Raw genomic sequence first — 15,121 nt, 5'->3', positions numbered from 1 at the left:
CCACTGGAGAAGCCAGTGTAGCTAAAAATACAAAATAAATTCAGGCAGCAGCTGGACTCTGGAGCTCAGTGCATCCATCTGCCAGTCGGAGGGAGGGGCCAGGCCGGGGTTGGGGGCAGACTCAAGACCCTCCATGTACAGAGGTGCAGCCTGAGCGAGGGGACCCCTGACCACCAGCTCTTTCTTCAGCCTGTGGGCTCCCCTGTGCTGGCCTGGCACCCAGCCCTGTCTGCCCGGCTCGTCTCCTCCTTGGCTCCTTGCCCCCTACCCCTGCTGGTGGGGAGCACGTGAGGGCCCTCCAAGAGCCCATGAGTACAGCGCTCCTTGGGGTTCACATCTAGGAGGGACGGGAAAGTTGCATTCTGCAGAGGAGGCCTGAGCCCTGTGCTCCAGCCAACCCGGGCCTGGCACTGGGGGTGTGCCCGCCGCCGCCCTCTCGCCCTCAGGCCAGGCCACGTTCCGGGAGACACCTGCTGCCTGCTGCCGTGTGAGTGCGGGGGGCCTTCCCGGGGGTCAGACATGGCCGTGCACCCTTGGGCCAAGCTGGCGAAGCGCCGCGGTCCTTTTTCTCAGGGCCGTTGTCCTCGTCATAGGTGAATGAGGGGCTTTAGTTGGACACACAAAGGGAAGGGTGGGCTTGGCTCTCCCGTGAGGCCCTGGAGAGGCTCATCCTTCTGAAGAAAGCTGCGGTGAGTAGCAGTGCAGCCCAGCCCTGCTGCGGACGGCAGGGGATGTTTCTACTTCTGGACTTCACACCTAGCTCCGGCTGGCCGGCAGAGGACCGAGGAGGAAAGGGTAGGCTATGGAGCCTGCGCTCCGCCCTCAGGGCTGCATTCCACGCAGGGCTTGTGGTCTGGGAAGACAGGCCCGCAGGCCGTCTGTGGGGCACCAGGTGTCTCTTAGCTGTGGTGACAGCGTCTTCCTTGTCGCCCCCTCGTAGCCTGGAGAGCAGGGCGGGTCATGACCCTGGCCCTGGGGTCACTTAGGAGGGGAGTGGCCCCCAGACCCAGGTCCCTCCGTGCAGCAGGCTCACCTGCCGGGTCTAGTGTCCAGTCCTTGTCCAGGTGGCGCCCTGCGTGGCCTCCTTGGGTGGCAGTGGGCACTCTGGGTGTCTGGATGCCTCTCTGGTGGTGAGGGTTTTATCTTAACACTGCACATGAAAGTGGACGTCGCTCATTCGTGTCTGCCTCTTTGTGACCCCATGCACCGTAGCCGCCAGATCCTCTCTGTCCATGGAATTCTCCAGGCCAGAATACTGGAGTGGGTTGCCAGGCCCTCCTCCAGGGGATCTTCCTGACCCAGGAATTGAACCCAGGTCTCCTGCGTTGCAGGCGGATTTTTTGCCATCTGAGCCACCAGGGAAGGCCCTTAATGCTGAGCTCCCTCAAATGTCAGCTGAGGATATCTACTTGTGGTCTTCGTGACTTGGGGTTTTTCCTTGAGACGTTCGTGGAGCAGTCTTCTCTGTCTGTTACTTCAGCGCTGCAGGAACCACGCCATCCCCCCTCCTCTCTGAGCTCCGTGTCCCCGGGGAAGCCTGGCGCACCCCTGGGATGAGGCTGGCCCTGGCCCTGAGCTCCCCCCTGCCCCCACACAGCACGCCAGGGAGAAGATGCTGCTTCGTCATCTATAGCGCAAGCGCGGTTACAGTCTCCGCGGGGGAATCTCACATGAAAACGCAGCTTAACACCTGCTTTTTACTGTTTGTTTAAGACGGAAGCATGAAGTTCTGTAAAAACCTTGAGTCTCATGTGTGCCCTTGAGGGCCTGGGCTCTCCTCTCCCACCGGGCCCTTTGCCGTTTCCTCGAGCAGTGATCACACCGGCCCTCTACACTCAAGCGTCATTCATTTCTGGAGTCTCATTTTCAACTTGCCGGTAACACTTGGGCCTTGCATTTCCCGGATGTTCCCGGATGCCAGTGGACAGGACACAGATGTCCCGTGTATCTGTGGACAGGGACAGCTGACACCCGTGAGGACGCCTCATCCTGCCCTCTGTGCAGCCCGTGACACGTGCCTCCTGGTGGGCCCGTGCCAGACGTTGCAACACAGGGCAGAGCCAGCGTGCCGTTGGCTGCAGTTGTCCTTACTCACATGCTGTGGGGGCTGCTGAGAGCCAGCCTGGGTGTCCCGGCGTCCAGGTGCACAGAACGTCCCAAGGAGACTATCAAGCTTTCGCCTTGGGGGGCTGGGCACCCTTTCTGGGAGATTCTGTTTTTTTCTTTGTAAAACAGAATGTGTTCTTCCTGAACCGGTAGAAATATTATGAGCCAGTCAGTCTATCCCGTGCCTTGTGTGATTTTTTTTTTTAACTAGGTGGACACCTTTGAGGTCTGTTGCAGAGATGACTGTGGATGGGTTTGCAGCGTGGCCTGATGGGGGTGGGTGAAGGGGGCAGAGGACCGCCCAGGCTGGGAGTAGGCAGCTGCTGGAGCTCCTACGCCGGGCATCGCAGCGTGCACCTCCTGCGGCGTGGGTCCGTGCGCTTTCTTAGCCAGCCCCGCAGCCTCCCGGTGGTGCGTGCCCCAGGACCCCGGCTCCACCCTCCCCCGTGCCCCAAGAGCCAGCCACCACCCCTTCTGGCCAGGCTTCACCTCTGCACGTTGTCGGGGCTGAGGCCTCGTCCCAGGTGTGGCCTCAGGTGGCTCCTCCATCCCTCATGTTTGAACGTGGGTGGAGGGATTAGGAACAGAGCTCGGCTGAAGTGAAGAGCTGCAAGCAGGCGGCGTGGTGTTTACTGCATGTGTGGTGTGCCAGCCAGGGTGTGCGGGGTTCAGTCAGGGTGCAGGGTTCAGTCAGGTGTCAGTCAAGGTGTGGGTTCAGGGTCAAGGGATGTATAGGGTTCAGGGTGTGGGGTGTCAGGGTGTGGGTATCAGGATGTACAGGGTTCAGTCAGGGTGTGGGGTGTCAGCCAGGGTGTGGGGTTCAGTCAGGGTGTGAGGTATCAGGGTGTACAGGATTCAGTCAGGGTATGGGGTGTCAGCCAGGGTGTGTGGGGTTCAGTCAGGGTGCAGGGTTCAGTCAGGGTGTGGGGTTCGGTCAAGGTGTATAGGGTTCAGTCAGGGTGTGAGGTATCAGGGTGTACAGGGTTCAGTCAGGGTGTGGGGTGTCAGTCAGGGTATACAGGGTTCAGTCAGGGTGTGGGGTGTCAGCCAGGGTGTGTGGGGTTCAGTCAGGGTGCAGGGTTCAGTCAGGGTGTGGGGTTCGGTCAAGGTGTATAGGGTTCAGTCAGGGTGTGAGGTATCAGGGTGTACAGGGTTCAGTCAGGGTGTGGGGTTCAGTCAGGGTGTGGGGTGTCAGCCAGGGTGTGCGGGGTTCAGTCAGGGTGTGGGGTGTCAGGGTGTACAGGGTTCAGTTGGGGTATGGGGTTCAGTCAGGGTGTACAGGGTTCAGTCAGGGTGTGAGGTATCAGGGTGTACAGGGTTCAATCAGGGTGTGGGGTGTCAGTCAGGGTATACAGGGTTCAGTCAGGGTGTGGGGTGTCAGCCAGGGTGTGTGGGGTTCAGTCAGAGTGCAGGGTTCAGTCAGGGTGTGGGGTTTGGTCAAGGTGTATAGGGTTCAGTCAGGGTGTGAGGTATCAGGGTGTACAGGGTTCAGTCAGGGTGTGGGGTGTCAGTCAGGATATACAGGATTCAGTCGGGGTGTGGGGTGTCAGCCAGGGTGTGTGGGGTTCAGTCAGGGTGCAGGGTTCAGTCAGGGTGTGGGGTTCGGTCAAGGTGTATAGGGTTCAGTCAGGGTGTGAGGTATCAGGGTGTACAGGGTTCAGTCAGGGTGTGGGGTGTCAGTCAAGGTATACAGGATTCAGTCAGGGTGTGGGGTGTCAGCCAGGGTGTGCGGGGTTCAGTCAGGGTGTGGGGTGTCAGGGTGTACAAGGTTCAGTTGGGGTGTGGGGTTCAGTCAGGGTGTACAGGGTTCAGTCAGGGTCTGAGGTGTCAGGGTGTACAGGGTTCAGTCAGGGTGTACAGTATTCAGCCAGGGTGTGGGGTGTCAGCCAGGGTATGTGGGGTTCAGTCAGGGTGTGGGATGTCAGTCAGGGTATACAGGGTTCAGTCAGGGTGTGGGGTGTCAGTCAGGGTGTAGGGTTCAGTCAAGGTGTGGGGTGTCAGCCAGGGTGTGAGGTGTCAGTTAGGGTGTACAGGGTTCAATCAGGGTATATATACAGGGTTCAGTCAGGGTGTACAGGGTTCAATCAGGGTATATATACAGGGTTCAGTCAGGGTGTACAGGGTTCAGTCAGGGTGTGCAGGGTTCAGTCAGGGTGTGGGGTGTCAGCCAGGGTGTGCAGGGTTCAGTCAGGGTGTGGGGTGTCAGGGTGTACAGGGTTCAGTTGGGGTGTGGGGTTCAGTCAGGGTGTACAGGGTTCAGTCAGGGTGTGAGGTGTTCAGCCAGGGTGTGGGGTGTCAGCCAGGGTATGTGGGGTTCAGTCAGGGTATGGGATGTCAGTCAGGGTATACAGGGTTCAGTCAGGGTGTGGGGTGTCAGTCAGGGTGTAGGGTTTAGTCAGGGTGTGGGGTGTCAGCCAGGGTGTGAGGTGTCAGTTTGGGTGTACAGGGTTCAATCAGGGTATATATACAGGGTTCAGTCAGGGTGTACAGGGTTCAGTCAGGGTGCGGGGTTCAGTCAGGGTGTGGGGTTCAGTCAGGGTGTGGGGTGTCAGCCAGGGTGTGCAGGGTTCAGTCAGGGTGTGGGGTGTCAGCCAAGGTGTGGGGTGTCTGTCAGGGTGTACAGGGTTCAGTCAGGGTGTGGGGTGTTAGCCAGGGTGTGTGGGGTTCAATCACAGTGTGGGGTGTCAGCCTGGATGTGCAGGGATCAGCCAGGGTGTGGGGTGTCAGCAGGTTGTATGGAGTGTCAGCTGAGCTGTGCAGGATCAGCCAGGTGTGGGGTGTCAGCGGGCTGTGTGGGGTTCGGTCAGGATGTGGGGCATCAGCTGGGCTGTGCAGGGATCAGCTGGGGTGTGGGGTGTCAGCGGGCTGTGTGGGGTTCAGTCAGGGTGTACAGGGTTCAGTTGGGGTGTGGGGTGTCAGCCAGCATGTGTGGGGTTCAGTCAGGGTGTGGGATGTCAGTCAGGCTGTACAGGGTTTGGTCAGGGTGTGGGGTTCAGTCAGGGTGTACAGGTTCAGTCGGGGTGTGGGGTGTCAGCCAGAGTGTGTGGGGTTTAGTCAGGATGTGTGGTGTCAGCCAGGGTGTCGGGCGTGTCAGCAGGTTGTATGGGGTGTCAGCTGGGCTGTGCAGGGATCAGCCGGGTGTGGGGTGTGAGCGGGCTGTGTGGGGTTCGGTCAGGATGTGGGGCATCAGCTGGGCTGTGCAGGATCAGCCGGGTGTGGGGTGTCAGCGGGTTGTGTGGCCTTGGCTCTGAGCCTGGTCTGGTGGCCCTGGCCCTGTGTAAACAGGACTCCGGCTGAGCTCCAGGAGCCCTGAGCCCGAGTCTAGGGTGACCCCGCGTCTCATCTGCTCGTTATGTAACGTGACAACACGGGCATGAAATAGAAACCAGATGTCAGGGCGGAGCCGGGAGTCGCTCACCCGCGAGCGCCGCGGCACCACTGGGGTTTCTGCTGCGATCCAGCCCTGTGCCCTGGGAGGCCCGGCTCCGGAGGGCCCAGTCCCGAGACAGAGGCCTGGTGGGAGGTAGGGAGCAGACGCGCAGGCCTCTCTCTACCGGGAACTGCGCGGGGCTTCCTCCGTGCCGTGTCGGCTCGTGGTCCTGGGAGGCCCGTGACTTGTTCCCGAGGGCCCTCTTGGATGATGAGGCCAGCGGGGGGTGAGCGGGCTCCCTGCTGCCCCGCCGGCCTCGTGTGCCGGGGCTCGCCTAGGCCGAGACTGCAGGGTGTGGGCCTGGGGCTGGGGAGCGGCCAGAGCGCCTGGTGGGGTCGAGTGGGGGCTGCTGGCAGCTGGCGGAAAGACTGGGGGGGCCCACTCTGGGCGGCTCAGGGCAGCCTCCCGCCAGGCCAGGCCCCTCCTGGATGCCCGGAGGCCTCGCTGAGCACCTCTGCCTGGCCCGCACCCGGGGTGCAGGTCCCTGACTCTGTGAAACGTGATAAACAAACTCAGCTTGCCCACCACGTCGAGCCTCCTCCAGGAAACGTCAGGCGCCACGGGTGGTAGTTTGTCACCCTCGTCTAACAAACGAGAAGATGCCCGTCACTGTTATTTTCTGGAACTTGATCCTCCAGTGGGCCACGGGTTCCGGACTCTCTGTGGAGACCCTTCTGGAAATGGGCCTGTGTTCTTGGCTGTGAGCTTCGTGCCCAGCCTGCTTGAAAAGCTCGCGGAAGTGTTGCCTTCCCAGTAGGAAAGCCCCGGCCGGGAGCCGCTCAGGTCACAGCGTGCTCCTGTGTCCAGGGCCGTCCTGCAGAGCCACAGAGGGACGCGGGCTCCTAGTCCTGAGTATGGACGCCCCTCGGGGTCCTCAGTCTCGTGTATATAAAGTGACCACCAATGCATGGAGTGCTTTCTGGGTGCTGGGCTACAGTGTGTTTTAAAGAGCTTCTTACACAGTTCTCAGAGCACTCCTATAAAAGGCACAGGTGGTCCCCGACATAGGAGGTTCAACTTGACGATGGCGTGAGAGTCATTTGAGGTCAACAGAAACTGTACTTTGAATGATGGTTTTTGCTCTTTTCTGGGTCAGCGGTGGGTCCGACCCCCTCTTGTGATGCTGGGCAGTGCAGCGCCCCCCGTCAGCCCCGTGATCCCGGGGAAAGCAACCGATACACTGACAGCCATTCTGTTTTTCAGTCTCAGTGTTCAGTACGTCACACGAGATAGCCAGCGTCTTACTGTGAAGTGGGCTTTGTGTTTGACGGTTTTGCCTGACTGTAGGCTGACGTAAGTGTTCTGAGCACCTTTAAGGTAGGGGGCTAGGCTGTGATGGTCAGGAGGTCACGGTGTTCAGTGCGTGTTTGACCATATTCTCAACTTAACGGGATGTAACCCCATGGTAAGTCAAGGGCAATCTGTGCTTTTAGGACTCCATTTCACAGATGAGGAAACAGAGGCCCAGGGACAGTGAAGGCCTGGCCCAGGCCGTCCCATGGCGGGGTCCCGCCCAGGAAGGGCCTGGAGGTAGTGGGGTCACTTGCATCCAGGTGGACAAGGGGCCTCACTGGGCATCTGCTGCTGGGCCTGTGTGCTGTCCACCTGTGGACGTCAGAAATGAGGTCAGGAGTCCTGGTGCTGACGGAGCGGGATGCTGTGGAACTGTGTGTGCAGCGACTCCTTAATCCAGGTCCTGGGAGGAGGATGTGAAACACTGGGACATCTTTATTCCATTTTGTGTGTTCTAAAAGAGAGCTCGAAAAAACCCACCAGCAGCGTTCGGTAGGCCAGATGCGGTCATTAGGAAATGCTCTGAGTAAGGAGAACATCTGAAGCCATTTTCTTGAGCAGGCGTTGCCCTTGACGGAAGAAAAGCGTGTTTAGAATTGCAGATGGTCACGGTGCTGTGGAGCCCGCGTTCTGTAGACGAGGTGGGGACTGCCAGGTGGCGGGCGGACGCGTCCTTCTGACCCAGGTCCCGGGGTCTCCCTCTGCGGCCCTCCGCCCTCGCGGGCCCCTCGCCTGGATCCCAGCAGTGGCCGCTACACAGCGCTGGGAGGCCGCTGTTGTCTAGGTCTCAGGCTTGGTGGTGTTTTGTTTCTAAATGTGACCCCTTCTTCACGTTCCCAAAAATAGCCCTGCTCCCCTAAGGGTCCTGGGTTTGGCTGCAGCCTGGCTGCGGGCATGGAGCCCATGCCAGGACCTGGGCTGTGCGCCCAGGGCCCTTCTCCCCCTTGGTGTCAGGTTTCCAGACCCTGCTGGGCACCTGAGGCTGGAAGAAAGCAGAGCGTGCAGGGGCCTGGCTTGGAAAGGGACAGCTGACCGCTTGGTCGTGGAGGCTGCCCTGCACTGTCGCTCCTGGAGCGTGGACCGGAGGCCACGGACGGGCCGCCCCCAGCCCTGCAGCCCCACAGCCCTGCTGCTGCCCGCTCAACGCCGGGCTCGTAACATCCGGTGCATCTCAAGCCGTTTCCAGAAGCTTCTCCCTGTGAGCAGCCCCTGTCCAGCACAGGGCTCGGTGGGACACAAGGCTGGGTCATCAGTCGTCATCCTGTGCGGGGAGTCCTGCCTTGGCTTTCATTGCCCCCCACCCCCGCTCACCGTTCAGAAGCAGACGGGCACTGGGGCCCGGCTCTGCTGTGTCCGGCGGCCTCGGTCCCGCCGTCCTGCTGTCAGCCGAGCCCTTGGGGCTCGCGGGGCAGGGGCCCCGCCCTGGCACCGAGCAGATGTCCTGTGGCTTGTTTGAAGTGAAGAGTGTGTTTTCCAACGTGCGCTTCACGTGCAGTCGTGAAGGCTGTGAAGCTGGGGTGTGTTCAGAGCTGCCTCTGCACTGATAGGCCGAGTGTGGGGCCCAGACGTGTATTCACTCAGGAAGGAGCCCGCAGGCCTGGAGCAGGGGTCAGAGAGGCTGCTGCGCCTTGGCACTCAGCGAGCGAACAGCCTGGCCAGGTCACCTCTCAAGTCCTGGTGCCCATCATGGAAGTCAGCTCCTGGGTCATCACCACTGACCTCAGGGCCCTGGTCGGCAGCTCACATCCAACCAGTGGACCCTGGGAGCCACTCCAAGCCTGAGCACAGTGCACGAAGCGGTGGGAAACGAGAGCAAAACAAGTGGAGACCAGGGATTTGTTCAGAAAAGTGACTTCCTGGGGGAAGAGCTGGGATGCCTGTGACCCCACACTCGTCTTGTTTCTAGGAGCAAGACTGACTGATCTGCCAAATTCTTAGAGCTTGAGTCCCCAAAGCACCGTTTCGATACTTAGACATTAGGCCAGACTGCCCAGGGCACTGGGAATAATCCCCGCTCTGGGATCACCGTCGAGTGAGTTCACCCACAGGTGTCCATTCATCTGGATGCTTCTGTGTCCCAGCTGCCCGAAGGCTCAGCCTGCTGCTGTCTAGCTTCATGGCCTGTGAGGGCAGTGACCGCTGTGTCCCCAAAAGCCTCCAGATAAAGGGAGGTGGAAAAGTGTTTGCCGAAGATTCACCTGTACAAACTCAGAAGTGTGTGTGTGTGTGTATGTGTATTTACACTCGAAATACAGGCTTGATCGTTCCATTGGTCTGTCATTGTTCAGTCACTCAGTCATGTCCAACTCCTTGTGACCCCGTGGACTGCAGCACGCCAGGCCTCCCTGTCCATCACCATCTCCTGGAGCTTGCTCACACTCATGTCCATTGAGTCAGTGATGCCATGCAACCACCTCATCCTCTGTCGCCCCCCTTCTCCTCCTGCCTTCAGTCTTTCCCAGCATCAGGGTCTTTTCCAGTGAGTCAGCTCTTTGCATCAGGTGGCCAAAGTATTGGAGCTTCAGCTTCAGTATCAGTCCTTCAATGAACATTCAGAGTTGATTTCCTTTAGGATGGACTGGTTTGATCTTCTTGCAGTCCAAAGGACTCTCAAGAGTCCTCTCCAACACCACACTTTGAAAGCATCAATTCTTCAGTGCTCAGCCTTCTTTATGGTCTAGCTCCCACATCCATACATGACCACTGGAAAGACCCCAGCTTTGACTGTCCCGAGAGCCCCATTGGTCTAGGGAAGTGAAGCGAAGCTGCACGTGTGCAATACTTTGAACATTATTGAAAACCAAAGTTTTTATTTACTCTGCCTACAAATCTGTAAACTTCTAGAATTCATTTTGGAATACTGTTTTGAAAATAGTTCACACAGAAAGTGTTATAGAGAAAGACAGCCCGCCTCCTGCATCAGCTGCCCATGTGTCTGCCCTCACCGTGAGAAACCTAGCCCCTGCAGTGGGTGTGAGCGCTGCCCACTAGATTGTTGTCCTTACAGTTACAGAACATGGCAGAAGCAGTCAGATGAACATGACTACATTTATGCCGTTTAGATGGATTTATCGCCAGCGGTGAAGAACCCACTGGCCAATGCAAGAGACGTAAGAGACGAGGGTTCAATCCCTGGGTCAGGAAGATCCCCTGGAGGAGGGCATGGCAACCCACTTCAGTATTCTTGCCTGGAGAATCCCATGGACAGAGGAACCTGGTGGGTTACAGTCCATGGGGTTGCAAAGAGTTAGACAGGACTGAAGTGACTGAGCATACACGTGTGCGTTGTCTGCACTTGAAGGAAGGAACCCTGACTGCCTTCAGCATGTGCCCTCGAGGCAGTGGGTGTGTTTGCCCCGCAGGCAGGTCTTGCTAAGACCGGGGCCTGCAGGCCAGGTCCTACCCTCTACATGCCCCCAGCCAACCGCTCCAAATGCCCTTTGCTAGGCTAGAGGGAAGGGGCTTACCCTGAAGACTTTGGCTTGAAGTCATTTGCATTTTTATAGAGCTTTTTTGGTTTGTTTGTTTGTTTTTTGCTAACTTAGAGGATCCCATGTGTAATCCTGTTCCTCTGAGGGCAGAGGCTCTCACTGTCCTTCCTAATCCTCAACAGTTTAGAAAACAGTTACCTGCTGTCCACAGACATGGAGAGCAGCCCTGGGGCTCTTGACTCCGGGGGCCCCGGCACAGGAGCCTGGCAAGGGGGAAACGCTCCTGGGTCAGCTCCTCTTTTAAAACAGCCTCTGGAAGGGGCAGGGCGTTTAGAGGACTTGGGCAGTTAATTCACACCTAGAGTTTAGGATGTTCTCCTGTGTGTTCTGTTATTCCACCTGAGCCTTGTGGGAGCCCCAAGAGAGTTAAGCCGGGCCTGGTGCGTTAATCTGCTTTTTCAAATTGTTAATAATGAAAGTGACACCAGGCCGCCATCCAGTATCACTTCGTGCTCACGACCAGTTTACACAGCTTAGCGCGTGTGATCTTCATAGGAGGTAAGAAGATTCCTGCTCCAGGGGCTGGGCTTGTGGGCTCCCGCTGGGTGGAGCAAGGGCCTCCCCAGCTCCATCCTGTGCTGTGCTCTCCATCTTGTGCTGTGCTCTCCATCCTGTACTGTGCTCCCTGTCCTGTGCCATGCTCCCTGTCCTGTGCTGTCCTCCCCGTCCTGTGCTCCCATCCTGTCCCGTGCTCCCCGTCCTGTCCCGTGCTCCCCGTCCTGTGTTGTGCTCCCATCCTGTGCTGTTCTCCCATCCTGTGGTGTGCTCCCTGTCCATCCTGGGCTGTGCTCCCCATCCTGCGCCGATCCTGTTCACGCCTGGGGACCGCTTAGGTAGACCTGGCTGAGGTCAGCGGTCACTGGCAGGGCAGCCGGGCTGGGGTGCAGGCCGTTCAGTCCCAGTGCTGGGCTGTGCCCTCCATGGCTGCTCAGCAAGGCGGGGGGTGAGGCGAGACGGGTCAGGGAGGACCTGGGAGACCTCGGACACAGTGGAGAAGGGAGTGAGGCCCTGACGCTGGACTGTGCCGTGGACACCAGGGCAGGGCCTGCGTCCATGCAGGACACATGGCGGCCAGAGCATCCGTTAGGAATAAGGAATGAGGCCCCTGGTCGCTGCGGGACGCAGTTTACAGAAGAGCTGCTTTTACCGATGACGGGGATGGTGTTCTGGTCCACCAGGACACTTGCACTTGAAGGGCAAATCGTGGAAGCGACTCAGTGGGTTGGTTTTCTCAACTGTGAGTTAAAAAAAGAAAAGAGCTGAAAACTCTCTGATGACAAGTGATTTCAAGAAGAGAACAAAGCAAAACAGTTGGAAGATCAACAGAAAAGCAGACCTGGCCCCCGAGGCTCGTCCTCTGTGCTCAGTACCGGCCAGCCTCCACCCTGGGGCAGGCCACACCAGAGACCTTTGGGGTTGATTGCAAAAGAGTGGGAAATATTTCCCTTTACAGAGGACAGGTCTCGAGGAGAGGAAGTGGAATTTTAAGCAGGCACTACAGAAAGACAAAAATAAACACGCTGGAGTAGATAAAAAGTAAGACAGAGCTCCTTCAAATCGTCAAGCCCTAAGGGCTTCCTGAGCCTGGTCCTTAGACCACCGCACACCTGTCTTTGCTCTAGTCCCCAGGCCGGGGCTGAGCGCGGGGGGACAGGCCTGGCCAGCATCCCCCACACTTAGGTGGGGTCCCCCCCATTGCCCGGGCATCTGGGTGCCCTCCCAGGCCTCTCTGGCTCCGTTGCCCAGGGCACCAGTCTTCACGTGCTAAACTCGAGGCAGGCCACCCTGGGGCAGAGTGGGTGTTGTCTCTCGGGTGCTGTGATCACGCGGGCCTCTGCAGGACGAACGAGCCCTGGTCGGAGGCTCTGCTCAGCAGCCTCACCAGCAGCGGCCCCTTGGTAATGGCTCCGTCTTCCGCTTGCGTTTTTTTGTAAAGAAGCAAATGGATGAAGCGCCAGCAGGACTGAGAGACACGGGCCGGTGTGGAGAGCCCAGCGTGGCCTCTCCCGCTCGTGGGGACTTGAGGAGCAGGAGGAGGACAGTCCCTCTGGGGGGACACACAGGCAGGAGGGATGTCCTGCAGGAGTGAGAAGCTCACAGTTGCTCCTGATAGTGGCCGGGACAGAGGCTGACTTGTCAGGATGCAGGCGCGGGGAGGGGGCCTTCTTTCACCAGGGGGCCTCGGGCTGGTGTTTACAGGCGATGGAGATAGCTCCCCACCACCACCGTGGAGGTGCTGGTACCCAGCGGCGGAGGTGCAGGCGTCTGGCCCTGTGGGGGGCGGGGAAGGGACGGGGCGGCCCTGGAAGGGTGCTCCCAGGTTGGGGGACCCCTGGGGCGGGGTGGGGGTGAGGAGCCCTCGCCTGGGAAGGCGGGTCCTGGAGCAGCTGGGAGCGGACGGGCAGGGTGAGGCTCCCTCATTTCTCCAGCGGCCCCCGCCGCTGCCAGCGTCAACCATGGATGGGGCGGAAGGGGAGGGCCGCGTGCCGACCATGGGCTGGTTGCACTTTGGGGTTCTCATGCCCATTCTGCACGCAAACTCGGTCAGATTAATCCGTGTGTGCAGCAGAGTCGACTCTTTGAGAGGGCTTTTTCCCTGCTCACCTGGAAGAAGAGGAAAGACCCTGATAGAGTGGTGCTTAGTGAGGAAGAGCCCTCCCCCCCCGAACCAGGCCGTCCACGTCCAGGTGGGGGTGGGGGTCTCACCTCCACAGTGGAGACCACCTGCCGCGTGTGGCTGTCCAGCACTTACGTGTGGCCGGTGCAACCGAGGAGCCAAGTTTTCATTTTCCTTTTAACTGATTTCAGGGTTAGTTGTCACAGGTGGCTCGTGGCTCCCACACTCCAGCTGTGAGCAGGGCTCCAGGCTGAGGGCTTTCTCCAGCTATTGGAAAATACCCCGCTGACTCCTTTTGAGTTTCCTGATGGGGATAAAAAAGGAGGGGGCTTGTGTGGGGATGGGACGCTCTTTAAATGATCCTGCTGCGCTGGGTCTTAGCTGTGGCAGGCGGGATCCCGATCCCTGACTGGGAACTGAACTCGCGCCCGTCACTGGAGTGCTCAGTCGTAACCCCTGGACCACCAGGGGAGCCCCGGGAGTGGGGCACTCTTGACAGGGGCCGCCTGGGCAGCTCCTTCTCACCGCCGTTAGGAGGGCGGGCAGGGCATGTCCTGAGCCCCTGGGGGGTCGCCCCCGTTCTGGGGCGCGGCCATCTGGCCCCAGCGGTGTGACGGAAGCGGGGGTCGCTGAGGGACCGGGGAGAAGTCCTGGGGCCGCGGCGCCTGCCCCACCCCTCTGCCCCGTCTCAGCTGTGTCCTGTCACCGGCCCGTCGCTGCGGCCCTCTCGGGTTACAGCGGGAGCAGGGCGGGACGCCGGCCGCGCAGGCAGACGGCGTCCAGATGGGCCTTCTCCGGCCGGAGCCACTGAGCCCGCAGGAGCCACGGCCAGCGGAGACAGACCCACCTCGTGGGCCCCGCCCGGGCCCCTCTCACGCGGGGAGGCGTCTGCTGCGGCTGTGCGGACGGTCGGCAGTTCCTCGGCCCGTAAGTGACCGCCAGCCACCAGCCTGTGAGGCGTCGGTTCCGGCGAAGACGTGCGGGTGTCCCTCCGCTGCGCGCGTGTGGCCGGAGGCCCCAGCCCCGCCCGCCGCCCCTCGTTTCTGATGCCTGAGCGTCTGCGTGCGCCCGGGCCCCGCACAGAGTTCCTTAAGGTGCCGAGATCACTTCCAGCCCTTTGCGCTCCCTGCGAGGCCTCTGTCCAAAGCAGCTGTGCTCGGCGCGGCCGCCCTTCCTAAAGGAAAAAGAGGTTGTGGGGGCTCTTCTCTGGTGGCAGGCTGCCAGCCAATCCCAACTTCTAAATACGTGACAAAGGAGGGGGTTTTCCCGACTCGTGTGTCTGTAAGGGAAGAATGTCGTCCACTGCATGACACGGTTAAGTCTATGAGAGAATCTCAGTAGTTACGTGGAAATGGTTCTGAAGTTGTATTCCTCTGCGGTGAGTGTCCGGCACCTGCGGGCGAAGTGTGTTGACGTGTGCATCGTCGGGCTCTGGGTACCTGAGCTGGGCTGTGGTTTCGGGGCTTGTGGACGTGATCAGATGTCCGTCTGTGTCGCTCAGGCCCAGGCTGCTGGCTGGCATTTAGATAAAGCAGACTTTAGCAGAAGGACGGCTGTGAAGATAAGTGAGGACTCTCCTGCACAGGTGCGTCCCACCGGGGGACTCGCCCGCTCGAGTGATGATGGTGACAGAGGGGCCTCAGCCCTGGAGGGTTCAGGGTGTGCACACTTGAGCTGAAGAGCCCCAGGGTGCCCCCTGAGAGGCGAAGGCTGGGGTGTTTGTGGTTCTGAGTGTGAGTCAGGTTCTGGAAGCGTCTGCCCACTCCCTCGTGATGCCCGGGTGGGCTGCCAGCCGCCGCTCACCCGGGGGCCAGCCAAACCCAGTCCCAGAGCCTGGCTGCGGTCCCGGCCTGGCTGCTTCCGGATGCCCCGCCCTCACCCTGCGGTGCCCCGAGCTCGCTGCCCTCCTGGAGTTTGGTGAGAAGTGTTTGGTTTGGTGTTTCTGGTTCGTGGTTTAGTCTTTGGCGTTTGCATTTGATCCTGAGGGTGTGCTGCATGTGCGTCCACCTGTGCTGGCCTCAGCAGACTCGCACGCCCGGGCCACGTGGGTCTCTCTCCTGTGCTTCCCTCAACCTCTGTCCCTCCTGGGCATCTTCTCGTGCCTGTGGTGCTGTGGGCAGACGCGTGCACAGCGGCAGTGGGCGTAATGGGGGCAGCCGCCCCGCGGTTAGGAGACCTTCGACC

At 59.7% G+C, this 15,121-nt stretch overlaps 1 protein-coding gene and 1 long non-coding RNA gene across 8 annotated transcripts in view; one reads left to right on the top strand and one right to left on the bottom strand.

Moving 5' to 3' along the window:
- The window catches only part of HDAC4 (histone deacetylase 4), a 288,731-nt gene that overhangs the window by 87,987 nt on the left and 185,623 nt on the right, over window positions 1-15,121 (top strand). Inside the window, exon 1 of one of the 7 annotated variants that reach the window (XM_070368627.1) lies at window positions 5,502-5,629. The exons of 4 other annotated variants lie outside the window; for them this stretch is intronic. The gene's annotated coding sequence lies outside the window, so the exon portion shown is untranslated. Of the gene's footprint in view, window positions 1-5,501; window positions 5,630-13,730; window positions 13,865-14,071; window positions 14,316-15,121 lie in introns of those variants that run through there. 2 more of the 7 variants (XM_070368628.1, XM_070368629.1) reach the window with 2 other exon arrangements.
- Window positions 9,506-14,014, bottom strand: LOC138987272 (uncharacterized). The gene is made up of 4 exons (XR_011463776.1): window positions 13,785-14,014; window positions 13,073-13,241; window positions 11,657-12,924; window positions 9,506-11,555 (listed from the first exon to the last, which is right to left on the bottom strand). It is a non-coding gene; the product is annotated as an uncharacterized lncRNA (long non-coding RNA).

The sequence above is a fragment of the Bos mutus genome, chromosome 3 (assembly GCF_027580195.1).
Source record: "Bos mutus isolate GX-2022 chromosome 3, NWIPB_WYAK_1.1, whole genome shotgun sequence".
Lineage (NCBI taxonomy): Eukaryota > Metazoa > Chordata > Mammalia > Artiodactyla > Bovidae > Bos > Bos mutus.
The sequence above is the reverse complement of the archived record's forward strand: the minus strand, read 5'-3'. Positions and strand labels throughout refer to the sequence as shown.